Here is a 17,323-nt window from a genome sequence, read left to right as displayed (position 1 = left end):
CTGCTTTATGAAAGTCTGTGCTGTAAGTTGCAGCTACACCTGTCAAGAGAGAGTGGCGAATCGCCGTGTGCTGCTTAATCATGTAAAAGTGTAGTACTCCAATGTGTTGTCATTCATTGGTAGTTTATTCGTGATATCTATGGATGCACAGCAGTTGGGCAAAAATATGGAGATGCAAAACAAACAACACGTTACCATGCCTATTAAGATGCAGCAAACCCGTTGGCATTCAAAGTAGCTTCCAGTAGACTCGGAAAGTATAAATACAGGTCCAGTATGGTCTTCAAGGGACCCTTGTATGGTTTTTCCTGCAAAATAGCGATAATTTCAAGTAACGATGGTGGAGGTGAATAGCGGTCACGCAGCCTTCCCTCCAAAGTCGACCAATTAGGTTCAACAGTACTGAGATCTGATGACTGTGGTGGCAGTGCAGATGAGGCAATTCATCGTCGTGCTCACAAAACCAGTTCTGAACAATGAGATCTGGGTGGGCAGGGGTCACGCCCTCTTGGAACACAACATCACCATTGCGGAACAAAAATTGTACTAGGGGATGGACTTGATTAGACAAAATGGTCACATAATCCTTGGCAGTAATGCTACGTGGAGAGTAACCATGGGCCCCGTGGAATAACACGACATGGCTGCCCATATCATCAACAGACCCCTTCCATCATTCACGCTTGTGACGTAAACTTGCAGAAATTGGAAACTGTGTAGCAAGCCTCATCCGACCACATGAATTTCATCCATTGTGCGTAGTCTAGGTTTTATGACTTCGGCATTACGTTTTCCTGAACGGGAACTTGCATCACTGATCAGTGCTTTTGGAATTCCGGCTCGCCGGCATGAGTGGCCGAGCGGTTCTAGGCGCTACAGTCTGGAACCGCGAGACCGCTACGGTCGCAGGTTCGAATCCTGTCTCGGGCATGGATGTGTGTGATATTCTTAGGTTAGTTAGGTTTAAGCTACGTTCTAGGGGACTGATGACCTCAGAAGTTATGTCCCATAGTGCTCAGAGCCATTTGAACCATATGAATTCCGGCTCTCCCTGATTCCCTGCTTATGGAACTCACTCCTTAATGTTTCGGTGCTAGCAGGATGCGCGAATGCGACATTCAGCTCTGCAGCTACTTTTGAAACTGCGTTCCTCTTACACTGAGGTGACAAAAGTCGTAGGATATCTATTAATATCTTGTCTGATCTCATTTGGCCAGCGTGGTGCAGCAGCTCGACGTATCAGGGACTCAACAGGTAGTTGGAAGTTGCAGAAATATTCAGCCATGTCGCCTCTGTAGCGAAAGCGTTACCGGTGCATGTTGTAATGCACGAACTGGCCTCTCGATAACGGCTCGTAGATGTTCTATGGGATTCATGTTGAGCGATCTGGGTGGCCGAATCTTCGCTCGAATTGTCCAGAATGTTCTTCAAACCAATCACGAACAACTGTGTCCCGATGACATACCGCACTATCGTCCATTAAAATTCCATCGTTGTTTGAGAATGTGAAGTCCATGAACAGCTACAAATCTTCTCCAAGTAGCCGAATATAACCATTTCCAATCAATGATAGTTCCAGTTGGACCAGAGGACTCAGTCCGTTCCATGTAAACATAGTCCACACTTTGGTCCGTGGCTTCGTGTCGTCTGCGACACACTCAAACACCACCATCAGCTCTTACCAACTGAAATCGGGGCTCATCTGACCAGACCACGGTTTTCTAGGATCCAACCGATATAGTCACGAGCCCAGATGAGGCGCCGCAGGCTATGTCGTGCTGTTATCAGAGGCACTCGCGTCGGTCGTCTGCTGCCATATCCCATTAACGCTAAATTTCGCCGCACTGTCCTAAAGAATACGTTCGTTGTACATTCCATATCGATTTCTGCAGTTATTACATGCAGTCAAGGGATCACCAATTTAGTATTGGAGGGCAGCGTGGAGGGTAAAAATCGTAGAGGGAGACCAAGGGATGAATACACTAAGCAGATTCAGAAGGATGTAGGTTGCAGTAGGTACTGGGAGATGAAGAAGCTTGCACAGGATAGAGTAGCATGGAGAGCTGCATCAAACCAGTCTCAGGACTGAAGACCACAACAACAACATACATGCAGTGTTATTTGTCTGTTAGCACTGACAACTCTACGGAAACGCCGTTGCTTTCGGTCGTTAACTGACGGCCGTCGGTCACTCTGTTGTCCACCCTGAGAGGTAATGCCCGAAATGTAGTATTCTCGGTACACTCTTGATACTGTAGATCTCGGAATGGTGAATTGGAATGGCCCATGCGTCTAGCTCCGACTATCACTCCGCATTCAAAGTGCGTTAATTCCCGTCGTGCCGTCATTATCACGTCGGAAGCCTTTTCACATGAACCGCATGAGTACAAATGACAGCTATGCCAATGCACCGCTTTCGTATGCATTGTGCACGCTGTACTACCGCCATCTGCATATGTGCATATCGCTATGCCATGACCTTTTGTCACCTCAGTGTATTTTTCGTTCGCCAACGGCCTTGCCGCAGTGGTAAACACCGGTTCCCGTCAGATCACCGAAGTTAAGCGCTGTCGGGCTGGGCTAGCAATTGGATGGGTGACCATCCGCTCTGCCAAGCGCTGTTGGCAAGCGGGGTGCACTCAGCCCTTGTGAGGCAAACTGAGGAGCTACTTGATTGAGAAGTAGCGGCTCCGGTCTCGTAAACTGACATACGGCCGGGGAGCGGTGCGCTGACCACATGCCCCTCCATATCCGCATCTAGTAACGCCTGAGGGCTGACGATGACACGGCGGCCGGTCGGTTCCTGTGGGCCTTCCACAGCCTGTTCGGACGGAGTTTAGTTTTGTTTTAGTGTATTTTTCGTTACCCTCCTCATCAATGACCGTCTGCCACGAACATTCAACACATACTTCCGTCCGCGTTGTGACTTTGCGAGACGATATTTTTCCACTTTCCCTCTGTGTTGAATAAAACTTCGATACGATGTCTCTCGAGACATTTCGGCTACCGTGATTGCGGAAACACCCAGAATATGAGCACAAAAAATTTGCCCACGCTCGAATTCACTTAGGTCCTACATAATTCACTCACAGCTGCATAGAACTGCTGACAGTTGCAGCTTGTTGAGGACATTGCATAGGTTCCGTTCGTGGTCAATTACGACAGCGCAACCTACAGGCTTGGCTAGCATTTGCATCTTCGTCCAATCACGCATTTCTCGCACTTTTTCTCCAACCCCTGCATTTATCACTGGAAGAATTCGCAGACTCAGTAGCCCATTAGATCCAGTTATGCTAGTAAAAATCTTGCAGAGTCTGTCGTGAAGTTGTCCTCAGAATATTCGTTTCGACTGTTTTGCCTTTGATTCCTCCAGATTGACTATCGGTGAATGTATAGTCCACTGCTCCGTGCCTCTGAGATTTTCCAGCATTTCTTTGCCTCTGGTAACGACTAGTGGTGACTCTGCAAACCCATGACTCAATGAAACGCAGCTCTGTGGCCAATCGGCCTTTACTTGCCGCAGGTTATGCGCCGTCGCTTCTGGGGAACGGCCTGAATTGCTCTCCCGTCCCCAACCGTCAGTTGGACTGTACGTGAAGGCGTCTCCAAAGCTCTACGTCGAAAGAAAAACTTACAGCTTTCAGACAGAGACTACGCAGAGTGGACACACTGAGCCCAGTGTACATGACGCATATCCCTGTTGTTGAGATGATTTATATCTAGTTAAAACATAGGTCTGTTACCCAGAGAATCACAACAGGTCTGCTACTAACAGCAACCAGGTTGGAAATATATTATTTAGTAAAGCGAATGAATATCAGACCATAAGGTTGCTACTCGGTTAAAACTCTGAACAGGACCATACCGACCTGCACTTCAAATGAGATCCATTTATTTAAAAACATATGTATACCATAAGAATATGGAAAGTAAAACTACGAGAAAACTAAGCACTACTAACTGCAATACAAAAAACTATGCGTTACTCTGTACAACTTACTAAGATTCAGATTCCAGGGCACCGTAACCCACTGGGTCTTTTTTTCATAACTATAGTTCAGAACAGCATATGAATCTGTATACATATGGACACTGATATACTAGAGAAATTCCAACTTGACAAAAAAAGAGCAAGGGAACTGATAAAACGAACTCTGGCCAATACATCAAAAACTTTTGGGAGAACTGTCTGAACCATTCAAGATAAAAACTGGGATCAGACAATAGGACTACTGGAATTACTTTTTAATTTGGTTCTGTGAAAAGTGGTCAGAAAATGACAAACTGAAACTATAGCTATAAATAATGGTACAAGTCGCAAAATTAAAACTGGCGTTCATTGTCTACCATTTACTGACGATATAGCAAACCTCTCTAATAACAGGCCAGAAGTTGTACTATCTGTAGAGAAACTCCATGAAATAGAGGCAAAAACTGGTCTCCAAATTTTGTATGATGAGATGCACTATATGGATGGGACCAGAGCAAGATTCAAATATCAACCTTTAACCAACAAATTCAGCAAAATCTCCCGTGTAGATAAATTCAGGTACATAGGAGAAATTATTGAACCGGTAGGGCTAAATCGAAAACCTAACAAAGAAAGAATTGCAAAACTGCAAAGAGCGTACGAACTCGCTTGGAACAGATACAAAAAAAAATTCTATGTCACCAAAGAAAAATATACGACGGCTATCAGAGCAGAACCTTTTTAATCGTCTGAAAGTACAATAAGAGACTGGCAGCTCCCAAATAAAACTCATCTGAAAACATGAAAAGAAATTCTCAGAAAAATTGTAGGAGAAAAATGCGGAAATGCCATTCGGATAACAAAGAACTTACATTTGCTTATATTTCACTACGGAAAGTCTTCGACATTTTGATTGTAAATATGCTAAAATTTTGCTTCCTTCATTCATCCTGGTTCTTACTAAAGTAAACGAACATTCTTATTGTCTATTTACCCACTGACTTCAGGCAAGACGCAGTTTTCTTTCCTTTGTCTGTCTCCCTTCTGGCCTGGCGACCGTTTTTTTTTCTTTTTTAATGTTTTTAACAGAAGGGTTCACGTAAGGTAAGATTATATTGGTTCCTCTCTTGTGAATATTGCCATCGTTGCATCTTCGACTTTTGTAATCCTGTCATCCTCTGTTGCCTATAATATTACGATATATTGGTAACTTTGACTTTGGGACCGTCTAATTACAACTGAATGAAACACAATTTTTTATCTTACGCGTTTAGTCTTTATTCTTTGCAAGGCATCTTCAGTGGCCTGGAATATGTATATATTATTCAACTTACGTTTAGGACCTTGTCTACATATATTATAAACAGTTCCGGTACTTTTTGCTTTTTCTATGATGACGTAATAATTTACAGTTCTACTCACAAAATTCGTACTTGTTGAACTACAGAACTTCAAATTATTACTGCATTATGGAAGTACAGAAAAGCAAGAAGTGTTTATAATCTATATATAATGTCCTAAATGTAAACTAAATAGCATAAACAAAAAATTGTACATATTCCAGGCCACTGAAAATTCGTTGCGAAGAATAAATGGAAACTCGTATAGCGCAAAATGTGTTCCATTCAGTTGTAATTAGACGCTCTCAAAGTAAAAGTTATCAACGTACCGTAATATTGCCACCGTTTGTTAGAGGATAACATCCACCGTTGGTTAGTGGATAACAAAACTTTCTGAAGAATAACTCATTGTGAAACTATCTCTTTAATAATTTTTATTAAACGTTCACCTACACAATTTTCACTGACAAAAACAACTCAAACTTAACCTACTTATTTATTAACCACAATATACAAGCCCAACGCAATCTGACTGCTATATATTGACAACATGACCTCCAATAATTAACACAAAAGAATGGCCCTGAATTGCAAGAAATCCTAACAATAATAATACAAATTCAAAAAATATTAAATTAAGGAAATATGAAACTACCTTCAACTCTGTTAATTGTCTAAACTCATTTCAATCACGAATCCCAACAGTGCAAACCCCACTATTTTTCATGAGTCACTTCCCTCACAGAAAATTTTCGTAACACGAACTACAGCAATTACAGCAAGTAGCAACTACAGTCAGCTAAATAAAAAGATTCTAACTACTATAGACTCTAACTACTAAGAGGCATATGGTCAGCGAAAGAAAGATTTTGTTGAAGAGCAAACAATGTATTTAGAAAATTTTACCTTCTTTACGTGACATCCATCATCATACATTTCCTTGCGTATTTTCTTATAAACACATCATTTCATCCCACTTTACACTGCATGTCCTACCAACAGAGAGCCTCCACTAACAATATCATGTCCATACACTTCCTATCCACTAGCCAGCTGCTAGTCCGTCCAACCACAGAACCTCTTGCCGAGGGCGCAGAGCGTTGTCAGCGATATTAATACAGTCTACAGCGCCGCCAACATACAAACAGGCAACTTACAAGTGAATTAGAAAAGTGGCAGGGAAAAGTGCTTTGCCAACGGTCATATTATTATCAGCTAGACGTTTCGGAAAATGCGATAGCTTTCACAGAAATTTGATCAAGTTTTAGAGTACGGTTACCTTTCACATAAATTAAAATCGTTAGAGTATTTTTTGTGGCTTAATGGTTTTAGTAAAGGTATGGAAATGGAAATGAGCGTTTGGCGTCATTGGCCGGGAGGCCCCTCGCGGGGCAGGTCCGGCCGCCTTGGCGCAGGTCTTATTACATTCGGCGCCACATTGGGCGACCTGCACGCCGGATGGGGATGAAATGATGATGAACACAACACAACACCCAGTCCCTGAGCGGAGAAAATCTCCGACCCAGCCGGGAATCGAACCCGGGCCCGGAGGACGGCAATCCGTCACGCTGACCACTCAGCTACTGGGGCGGACTTAGTGAAGGTGATATTTATAGAGTTAAAGTGTCACATTGTTAGGCTATTCGTGTACACAACTTTCCCGTCTGTATCACTTCAGGATCGTGCCAAGGCCACGATTGTTAGCAGAAGCGATCCGACACTTTCAGGGGGTAAAAAAAATTAGTTATATATTTAGTAGGTGATAGAGTTAATAAAACCAGAAAGTCTGTTGTCTTAGATTAACATTTAACTGCCTGTTTAATTAACACTAGGGAATATCTTGTCACAAAAGAGCGAGTTCGTGTCATGATTTAGGCAAGAATTCACATTCCGGAGGACAGGTATTCAAATTCCATTATCAGTCATTCAGACTTATGTTTCTTTCATTATTTTTTTAAACCGATTAAGGCGATTGCTGGGACCTTTACTTCGAACAGAACACTGTCAATTTTCTCGTCCATTCCTGTCCTATAAGACTATGTACTCCAGCAGTAATGACCTCGTCGTAAACCGCATATTAAACTCTACTCATTCTTCCTATTTTTCTTGTCACATAGTTTATCAAGCAACTATAGAGGTTATTTAGGAGATCTAAATAAACGTAAAAGCCTTGTAAGACAAAACATGAGGAGTAAAGCAGTTTTTCTTTCTTTCTTGTCATTTCATTCCTTCGACTGTCAGAAGAAGAGTCGGCTAGCACCTTTACAGTACCAGTCTTCAGCCAAAAGAAGTAATAAAATACAAAACACTTTATTAAAAAATATATGAAATCAGTACATGTTTCTAAAATTATTAAAACCGGTGCTTGTACAGTGCAAATTTATAGTAAAAGATCGTTAGTTTTTAAAAATTCAGTCACTTAACAATGGTTTTAGTGTTACTGGACTTACGGGAGGATGGTTGTTGAAGGTTTTGGTATAGATGTAGGATGGGTTGGGCATGAGGACACCCGAGTCAAGCATATGGAAAGAAAAGGAGGGAAGTGTGATGAAGATGAGTATTGTATTAAATGTGGTAGAAATGGTAGATGTTTTGGCTGATTTCGTGATCAGGTAGCGAGAGACGGCTAAACGTTCGTTACAATACAATACAAAGCATCTTCATGTTCTGTGTCAAATAAGACAGTACCAGTATCCATGCAGTAGTTCTCAGGATATTAACAAGTGTAATAATTTGTTGATGTCTACAGAAATAGTACTGCCGTACTCTTACTGAGATGTTAGGGATTTACGAAAATACAAAATGAAAAATAAAATGTTTGAAACACGAAGACTGGCTCTCACCTCACTGACATCTGGAACTGAGTTGTCACGAATCTGGAAAACCAGTGGCGTTTTAATGGTTCCTATGTCCTGCCTACAGTTGAAAAATCTTTAATTATTGGCCTAATAAAATTCTGTCGCGATTCTCAGACATAAAAATGATTAAAGTTAAGGTGCGTGGATCTCAGAACTGTTTACGTTACCACTGAATGTTACGAAAAGTCATTAATTGAGAACAATACTGATCTTTCTGTTTGATGCCGTAGTCACTGTTTTTGTAGTAGTTGCGCGTTGTGCTGAAAACAAATGGTATATTATGTCATAGAGAGGTTCCCTGTATGTTGGAAGTGTTTGAGAATAATGTGTTAATCTACTTCTCGCTCTCAGAACTGTGATGTAATTCCTTCATTCAGTAAAGTCATCAAGAATGGAGCTTTGTCTTGTACTCAAAACGACTTAAACAGGTATTAAATGTAACTTGTTTAAAAAGACACACCAGTTAGCCTCATTTTCGTACGTGTTCTTCATTTTGAAACAGTCACAAAACAATTTTCCATATTAATTGTACATTAAGGTTAGAGACGAGTTATATTTCGACTTCTTTCCATCACAGCTCACAACCAACTCTCTACTACTACTAGCAGCCAGAGAAAACATAAACCAAAGAAACGTAAGCTTTACATCGATAACTCATAGAGTGTAATAAATATCGACTTTTAAACACAGGTAATATTCAAAAAAATGGTTCAAATGGCTCTGAGCACTTTGGGATTTAATATCTGAGGTCATCAGTCCCCTAGACTTAGAACTACTTAAACCTAACTAACCTAAGGACATCACACACATCTATGCCCGAGGCAAGATTCGAACCTGCGGCCGTAGTAGCAGCGCAGTTCCGGCCTGAAGCGCCGAGAACAGCTCGGCCACAACGGCCGGATCAGGTAATATTTAACTATAATATTTTACATCACATACTAGTTGCATTTTGTTAATTTTTGAACAATCAGTTAATTTTAGATGGCCTTTCGTAATAAAAGAAGACAAATAAACATGATATAATAACACTGGTCAACACTCATTTTCTTGCCAAGGATATTTGAGTGGCTTTAGGATGGGTTAGTGGTGCTGAGGACGAATATAGCAACCATTTATGCAGTTTGGCTCTAGTTTTTGAGATAATGCATGATTTGTCCACGTATAAAACATAATTGAAAAGTTTCTCTATAAGTATATCATTTTCCGTCCATGACGAACCGCTTCCTGCACGCTTTCCTTTTATAGGTCTCTTCAGAACAGTCACGTTGCAGATTCCAGCAATAATCTGCCATCATATGCCTGTCCCATCTTCCTTTATATCTTTCCTCTATTCCTTTCATATCTTGATGGAACCGCTCTCCTTGTTCCTCACTGAAATCACCTAGATTACGAGGAAATCGATCCAAGTGGCTGTGAAGGAAGTGCAATTTTATGCTCATGTTAGCTCCTAAGTTTTGAAAGTTAGTGAGCATGTTTTTGACCAGTTCCTCGTAATTGGGAGCTTTATGATTGCCCAAAAAACATTTTACAACAGCGACAAAACTGTTCCAGGCCGATGCTTCAGTGACAGCCATGACACTTGTAAAATTGGTATCGTTGATGAGCCTGCGAGTTTGAGGACCATCAAATATTCCTGCCTTAAGTTTTTCACTACTGAGTCCAGGGAACGTATTGCAGATGTATGAGAAGCAATTACCATTTCTGTCTAAAGCTTTGGTGAATTGCTTCATTAGTCCTAACTTAATATGTAATGGTGGAAGAACAATCTTGTCCCTACTAACCAGAGGTTCATTAATGATGTTTGCTTCACCAACAGCCATATGTTCCCTTGGAGGCCATGTTTTCTGATTCCAATGTTCGTGCTTTGCCCTACTATCCCACATGCAGATAAAACATGGGTGCTTTGTGTATCCACTTTGTTGTCCAAGCAAGAAGTTCACCATTTTCAAATCAACACAAATCAACCACTGGTGCTGCATATACTGAATTTTCTGCAGAACCATCTTGATGTTAGCATATGCTTCACAAAGTTTTGTTGAGTGGGCAATTGGAATAGATGCGTAACGATTGCCATTGTGTAGGAGAACACATTTTAAACTTCTAGTGGAACTGTCTATGAAGAGACGCCAGTCCTCTGGTCTATATTCCGGCAGCCCCAATTCAAGTAAAAGTCCAGGTATATTGCTGCAATACACTATAACCTCTTCTTGGTTGAAGTATGGAAGAAGGTTTTCTTCTCTCGTCCGGTAAGCCGTTATTTTAACACTTGGATGAAGACAGTTCTTTTCCTTAAGCCTGGATGCTAAGAGTTCTGATGCTTGCTTTGAAAGATTGAGTTCTCGTATCAAGTCACTGAGCTCCTTCTGGTCGAACTGCTGGGGTTGTGTCTCACGTCCTTCGTATTCCGAACCACTACTTGTACATTCCTCGCCGTGCACCTCGTCATCTGATGATGTTAGCGTGGGTAATGTTGTGAAGGTTGGTACAGGAACATCGTTGCTGTGCACCACCGGTCTTCTTGCTGACTCCAAATCGGGATATTCCCACTTTCGTTTTTTGAACCTATTAAAACCTTTCACATTAACAATGCAAAAATAGCAATCATCTGTATGGTTTTCTGCTCTCGCCATACCATAGGCACTCCGAAGTTTAAGCTTTTCCTTTTTCGTTTTGTCCACTGCCGTAAGCACTCCACACAGCATTTACAAACTTTATGGGGTGCCCACGCCTTGTCTTGATCTCCAAGTTTAATTCCGAAATATGCCAGATACGCTTTCTTCACAAAAGGAGTGATATTCTTCCTGTTCTTTTGAAGAACGTATTCACCACAAATGTAGCAGAACTCATCTGGATGGTTCACGCAAAGACGGCATGAAGAACTCATGTTTTCCTAAAACAAAATTGCACAAATACTACATATTATGCAGAACTTTCTTGTATTTGCATGTCAATCACATCCAACAAACATCATTAATTGTTTTGTGTGAAATGAATACTCACCTCTTATTTGCTACGTCACGATGAAAAGGTTCTATCTCCTTGAAGCTGCACTGCACATGTGTGTGACTTTCGACCATCGCCATTTTTCTTGTTTACACTGAACGCTACCTATCGGCTGTTGCGGGGATTACCTCGGCCAACAAATGAATGTCGAGTACCGCCGAATTCAAATCTGCACAACCCTCAATATCTTCAACACACGCACCGCACAACAGGACTGAACACATGCTGACAGTGTGATGTTTGCATGATGTAATCCTCAACCACACAGATGCACTCCCTGAGCACAATTGTTTAATAAAGATAGTACAATATCACTAATTAAAAAACAGGTAGCAAATACATTACACCATATATGGACCCTGCAGTCGATATTATCCACATGAAACTCTCATTTCCACAAATAACCTATATCTCAAAAACCAGAGCCAATTTGGAAAAAGTACAAATATACTCGGAATGAGTATCATAACAATATCCCATTTTCGTTCAAACTTCCCTGGCAACGAAAAAAAAAATTTATTTTGTAGAGCTGTGTAATTATTCGTCCCCAAACATCGAAATAAACCAATGAACCCAGATTGAGAAAATATGCATTAGCAATATTACAAATCGTGAAAACGGCAAAAGGTGTATCGTGTTGTAGATTGATTACAGCTGTATCGCCATCTACTGTAATCCATAATGACACATGCATAGTTTCGTTGTAGCGTCAACAGGTAAAGGTTGCGGGTTTTTCTGCCTCCAGTGCCAGAGAAGACCTTCGGACCTCCAGCAATCTGCCTTCCAGCAGAAAGCCTTTGCGTGATCGAATCAGGAGGGAGGAAGTTACCACTTTAAGCCTCACCAGAAAGTTGTAGCATGATGCATGGGTGGAATAAGCAGTTGCTAACTCCTGCCGTAAGCACAATCTCTCGTGCACTCGATACCATTTGATGATGGGCGGTGCTTCTATAGAATTATCGTGACCTTTAGAAAGTGTAATCCGACGTGAGGGCACAGATCCTTACAGAGTACTGTTGCGCCAGCAAAGAATAAAGCAGAGCAGCTTTTAAAGCACTCGGTATTATCGTTTCCATTAAATCAAAGACTTAGCGACGAACTAGAGAAGTAACAAATTAACGTACTTTCTTTGAAGTGAAAATTAAGTATTTCCTTTGATGATGCTTTACTATCGGATTTTCACTGTTATTTTGTGAGATCGCTTGTAGGTCGCACCTCAGTACTGAAAGCTGATGTAGGAAAGTGTCATACCAGTCTTCAGTACAGCATGTGGACAGGGAATTTTCGAACTGTTTCAGAAAGTTCTGCGCGTCCCATAGTGGCGTTAACGATGTTGCTTTGACTTTTTCCCGGTGAGCTGTAATTTAGAAGCTGCCCTACTTAATCTCATCAGTAACCTAAAGGGGGATATAATTTGAAAATGAGACAGCAAGATACGTCGTGAATTGTCAATGGTCTTGAAATTGAAGAGATGAAAAGAGACCAGATCTGTTTCCTTTTTCCACGAATGAATGTTACACAAATTGGTTACATGATCGTTTGTAGGTTGATGTGCTTCGCTAGAAAACATGGTCTCAGAGAGGCAACTTGCCTGTTGTTAACCTTATGGCGTAACCATGGAGCTGCTTGTATCACAAACACTAAAGGGAGGTTCTTGAATTTCGACTCTAAAAATGCTTTCGTTTTCAGTAAAATATCATTCGCATATAGCCGCTAACGATAACCTGTGAGAAATCCTCAATGCCCTAATTATATTCATAGATACGTAATAGAGTTGGAGCAGTTTATTTACAACGAAAAATGGTACAGATTTCACTATACGGGAAAGCAGGATAACAGACATGTTCATATTTGACACAGGTCAGACTCTTAACATGAAGGTCAATGTCGGACTCTCAGTAAGAAATATGCCCTCCTCGGGCACTAATCCACAGTTAGCACCTGTTATGCTGTCTACCAGGCTGCTGAGAAGTCCTTTTTAAATATTGTCCCGCTCCCCTCTCAAGGCGGTTTTCAGTTCTTGCACGGTTCAGTGAGGGGGTGTCGAATAGCATCCCAGGCATGTTCTGTAGGATGTAAGTTCTAGGAGTAAGCAGGTCATTCTATTCATCCAATATCTTCGCTCTCCAGTGTGTCCGACATTTCAACACCTAGGCCATAACGATGACGTCCATGTGGTGTGTATCGTGTTCCCCTCTCTCTCCACAGCCAGAATCACTTGCCACAGTGAAATGGGATTCGTCAGAGACAGTGAACCACTTCTGCTGGCCCCAACTAACATGCTCCCTACACAAACGAACTCTTTTTCGATGATGGCTGTGGCTGAAGTGAGGCCCATTTACAGGCTTTAAAAACCAGCCTCATAGACATGTGTACCAGTAGTGGTTGCAAGATCTGCAGCAATCTGCCTAGATATCCATTCCTTTACCCCACTAGGACTACGTAGTGATCCGTGTACGACCACCAGTATGCTGTTACATAGTATTTCGACCTTCGGCGGCCTATTTTTAGCAGCAAGATGACACTTTTACACACACTACTCGCACTGATACGACCACTCTGACCGGCTTCTGGCCGTCCAGCTGTTCGACCAGGATTGTAAGCGCTCAATTGATGTCTTGCAGACACGTTGCCGTACCACACGGGACGTCATACTAATCGATTCCACAACAGCGTTCGTGGAACACCGTTCTGCATGAACTGTCGAATGTATACAGAGTGTTCGTACACAGGCTTCGCTGCAGATAACGCATCCCGCCCTCTACATTTCCTTTTACCATCAACTGTCGGGTGTTCCGCAGCAGTTGTCAGTTGTTCTGCAGCTGCTGGCAGTTGTTCCCTAGCAAGTGTCAGTTGTTACACTGCCAAACAGTGCATATAATGTCTTTCTTACTGCAATTATTTAAAAACACATATTTGTTTAGTTAAATCGGAAAACAATCAGTCCAACAAACTTGCCATGACTACTGATTGTAATATTTTTCACTGGTTGTAATACTAAACTTGTTAATAAAAAGACTTCTTGGAGATGGAGAAACCTCTGGGTCGCTAAAGAGGAAGAATAAAATAAGATTTTTCGCCGACAAGCAAGCCAGTCAACGGTTTGGGATCAAGGACGCCGCTGCTTCGTGGCTGTATGTCGCGAGTGATAGTGTCATTTTTAATTCGTCAGCGACAGTAAAAGTTAGATCTGGAGTGCTATATGAAATGTGTGTATTATATGGCATCTATTGTCGATGTTTTCGATCTTAAATTGGTAATGCTGACTCATCTCGCTGACCTTAAATATTCAGACATTACCTCCAGCTGATTGATGTTGAATATACATAATGCTTCACATTACGTATGACTAAGACTGAATATCGAACGTGACAGGTTAAAACGTCCACGCATAACGGAAGGAATTTCATTCACCAAAACGTTAATCAATAAGGCCCACTAAAGATGCACAAAATACAAAATCGTGACTCGTAGTAGAATTACACTGGTATTCTTTAACTGAAAATATGCATCGGATAAGGATTCTGACAGCGCAAAAACAATCAAAACTACCTGATCTGTTCTGTATCTAACCACATCTGCCACATCGCAACAACGTTGTAGAGTTAGAAAACAATTTTCCATCTACCTGTAACCCTCCTCGGAGAACGCTTTAAACTAGAATAAGGATGAAAGAAAACTGATGGCGTGCTATATACTATAAAAATGATCGTGCATTCGACTGGCTTGACACTGACCAAGTGGTTCCTAAGATTATAAATATTTCAGACTTGCAGTCTGTGTAGAAATCGTTTTAATGTCAACTTTCATAATCTTTCTAAATCTCCTCTAAAACTAGTGAAACACACTGACGAGCACCAAGAATTTGTGCGACATTAACTAAAGTTCATAGGCGTGTTTCTACATCTAAAAGATGACGCCTATTCAAATTTCACGCCAGTTGCATAAGAGTGGCACTATAGCGCCGCTTTGAGGAGGCAAAACAGTTTTACTATAAATACACGCTGTAACGGTCGTGAGCATTAGTTATCTTTGAGATTGGACGTGCTGAACTGATGTTAGTTAAGAATGCCTTTAAGGCGACAAAGACGCCAATACCAACCCCCCTTTGAGTTTTAACAAGATCGTGTAACAGGGCTACGGGATGTTCCTTCTGCGCTACTGCAGAAAAACTTGGCAGGAATGCAGCCACTGTACGTGATTGCTGGCAGCAGTGGTCACAGAAATACAGGGTCGCAAGAAGACGGGGCTCCAGACAGCCACGTGGCACTACCGAAACGGACGACCATTGTGTTCGACGTATGCATCGTACTGCATCTGCGGCAGAAATCTGAACGCCACAGTGACACAGCGCATTGGGACAAGTTGGTTTCTTCAAGCACAGCTCCCAGCCAGACGCCATGCAACATGCATTCCACTCACCCCGTACCACCGCTATTTTCGACTTCAGTGGTGTCAAGCGAGAGCTCACTGGAGAGTAGAGTGGAGGTCTATTGTGTTTTCTGATGAAAGCTGGTTCTGCCTCGGTGCCAGTGACTGCCGTGTGTTGGTTGGAGGGAGGCCAGCTGAGGGGGTTGCAACCAACCTGTCTGCGTGCTAGACACATTCGACCTACACCTTGAGTTGTGGTCTGGTACGTAATTTCGTATGACAGCAGGAGCACTCGTGTGGCTAACCCAAGCACCCCGACTGCGAATTTGTTCGACTATCTGGTAATTCATTCAACCCGTTGCGATGCCATCCATCAACAGCATTCGAGGGTTTTTTCCAGCAGGATAACACTTCTCCGCATACTGTTGTTGTAGGCCTATATGCTCTGCATGTTGCCTTGGCCTACTCGATCACCAGATCTGCCCCATTGGAGCACATTTGGGATATAATCGGATGACAATTCGCGCGTCATCCACAAACAGCATTAACCATCCCTGTACTGACTGACCAAGTGCAACAGGCATGGAACTCCATCCCACAAACTGACATCTGGCACCTGTACAACACGATACATGCATGTCTGCATGCTTTCATTAAACGTTTTGGCGGTTACACCGATTGTTAATGTACCAGCATTTCACATTTGCAATGGCTCTTCTCGTGCTTGCATTAACCTTTGACCTTGCGATATTAATCACTTAAATATGTTACTAGACAAATGTATTCCAAACAGTCATTACTATATGTTTCTTATTTTTTGGTGTTGTGATGACCCACGTGCTGGCTGGGAAAGACTGATGACGTCATCTGGGGGTTGGGGCATGGGGTAATTAATTGATCAATTTAATTAATTTGCGTATCAATTTGATATCAAAACTACGCCAGCATCGCCATAACCCCACTACTAACAACGGGTATCAGTTTTTTTAGCGTTACCAGAATTTAAACAAAGCCTTATTCATATCAAAGTAGATTTGGTGAAGTCAGTGACTATCTAAGGAAATTTAGAAAAGTGAGTACAATCTCTGGTTCAGTCACTTTTTATCACCCAAGATACTTGGCATGATATGGTGTGGCCGAATACAGCCATCTTCAGATGCTCAAATACCAATAAATTATTTTTGTAACATACAACACTTAGCTAAAGCGAGATTATTTGGTCAACGTACCTTAAATTGGATCAAAGAAGTGATATAAATCAATTTTTATCACCCAATATTTCGTATGTTGTCTGTGTTATGAAGAAAACGTTGACTTAGTTGCGTTGAGGATGTAGTATCCGCTCACCGCAGCGTGGAAACAAAACAGAAATCGCTTCACACTTCTTCATTACAGGGAAGTCTAAGTTGCACTGGCCGGAGCTGGTCAGAGCTTACTGTCCCCATTACGGACAAACTGCGTGTTATGGCTGTCTCCAAGCTCTTATTTCGGCGAAGACTCCATTCCCTGGGGAAACATCCAACCCTTGGCTTACTCTTTGGGGAGGTACAGGGCGCGTTTTATTTCTCAATAAGCAGTGAGGCCACATTCGTATAGAAAGCGGCTTAGAATCCATAGTGTGAGAGATCCGGCGTGCTCTGTGATTCACATCGGTACAAATAACTTGATAATTTGTTTCTGTTAAATAAAAAATATAAACTATTTTTATTTTATTTATTTTCTGCTCTTCACATGTAAATGCCGTCTAGCGGCTAAGATCGGTCAAAGTGTAAATCTCCATT

General features: G+C 41.8%; 1 pseudogene; it reads left to right on the top strand.

Moving 5' to 3' along the window:
• Positions 1–2,508: 2,508 nt before the first annotated feature.
• Positions 2,509–2,627, top strand: LOC126177294 (5S ribosomal RNA; annotated as a pseudogene).
• Positions 2,628–17,323: the final 14,696 nt, after the last annotated feature.

Source organism: Schistocerca cancellata, chromosome 3 (assembly GCF_023864275.1).
Source record: "Schistocerca cancellata isolate TAMUIC-IGC-003103 chromosome 3, iqSchCanc2.1, whole genome shotgun sequence".
Taxonomy (NCBI): Eukaryota; Metazoa; Arthropoda; class Insecta; order Orthoptera; family Acrididae; genus Schistocerca; species Schistocerca cancellata.
The sequence above is the reverse complement of the archived record's forward strand: the minus strand, read 5'-3'. Positions and strand labels throughout refer to the sequence as shown.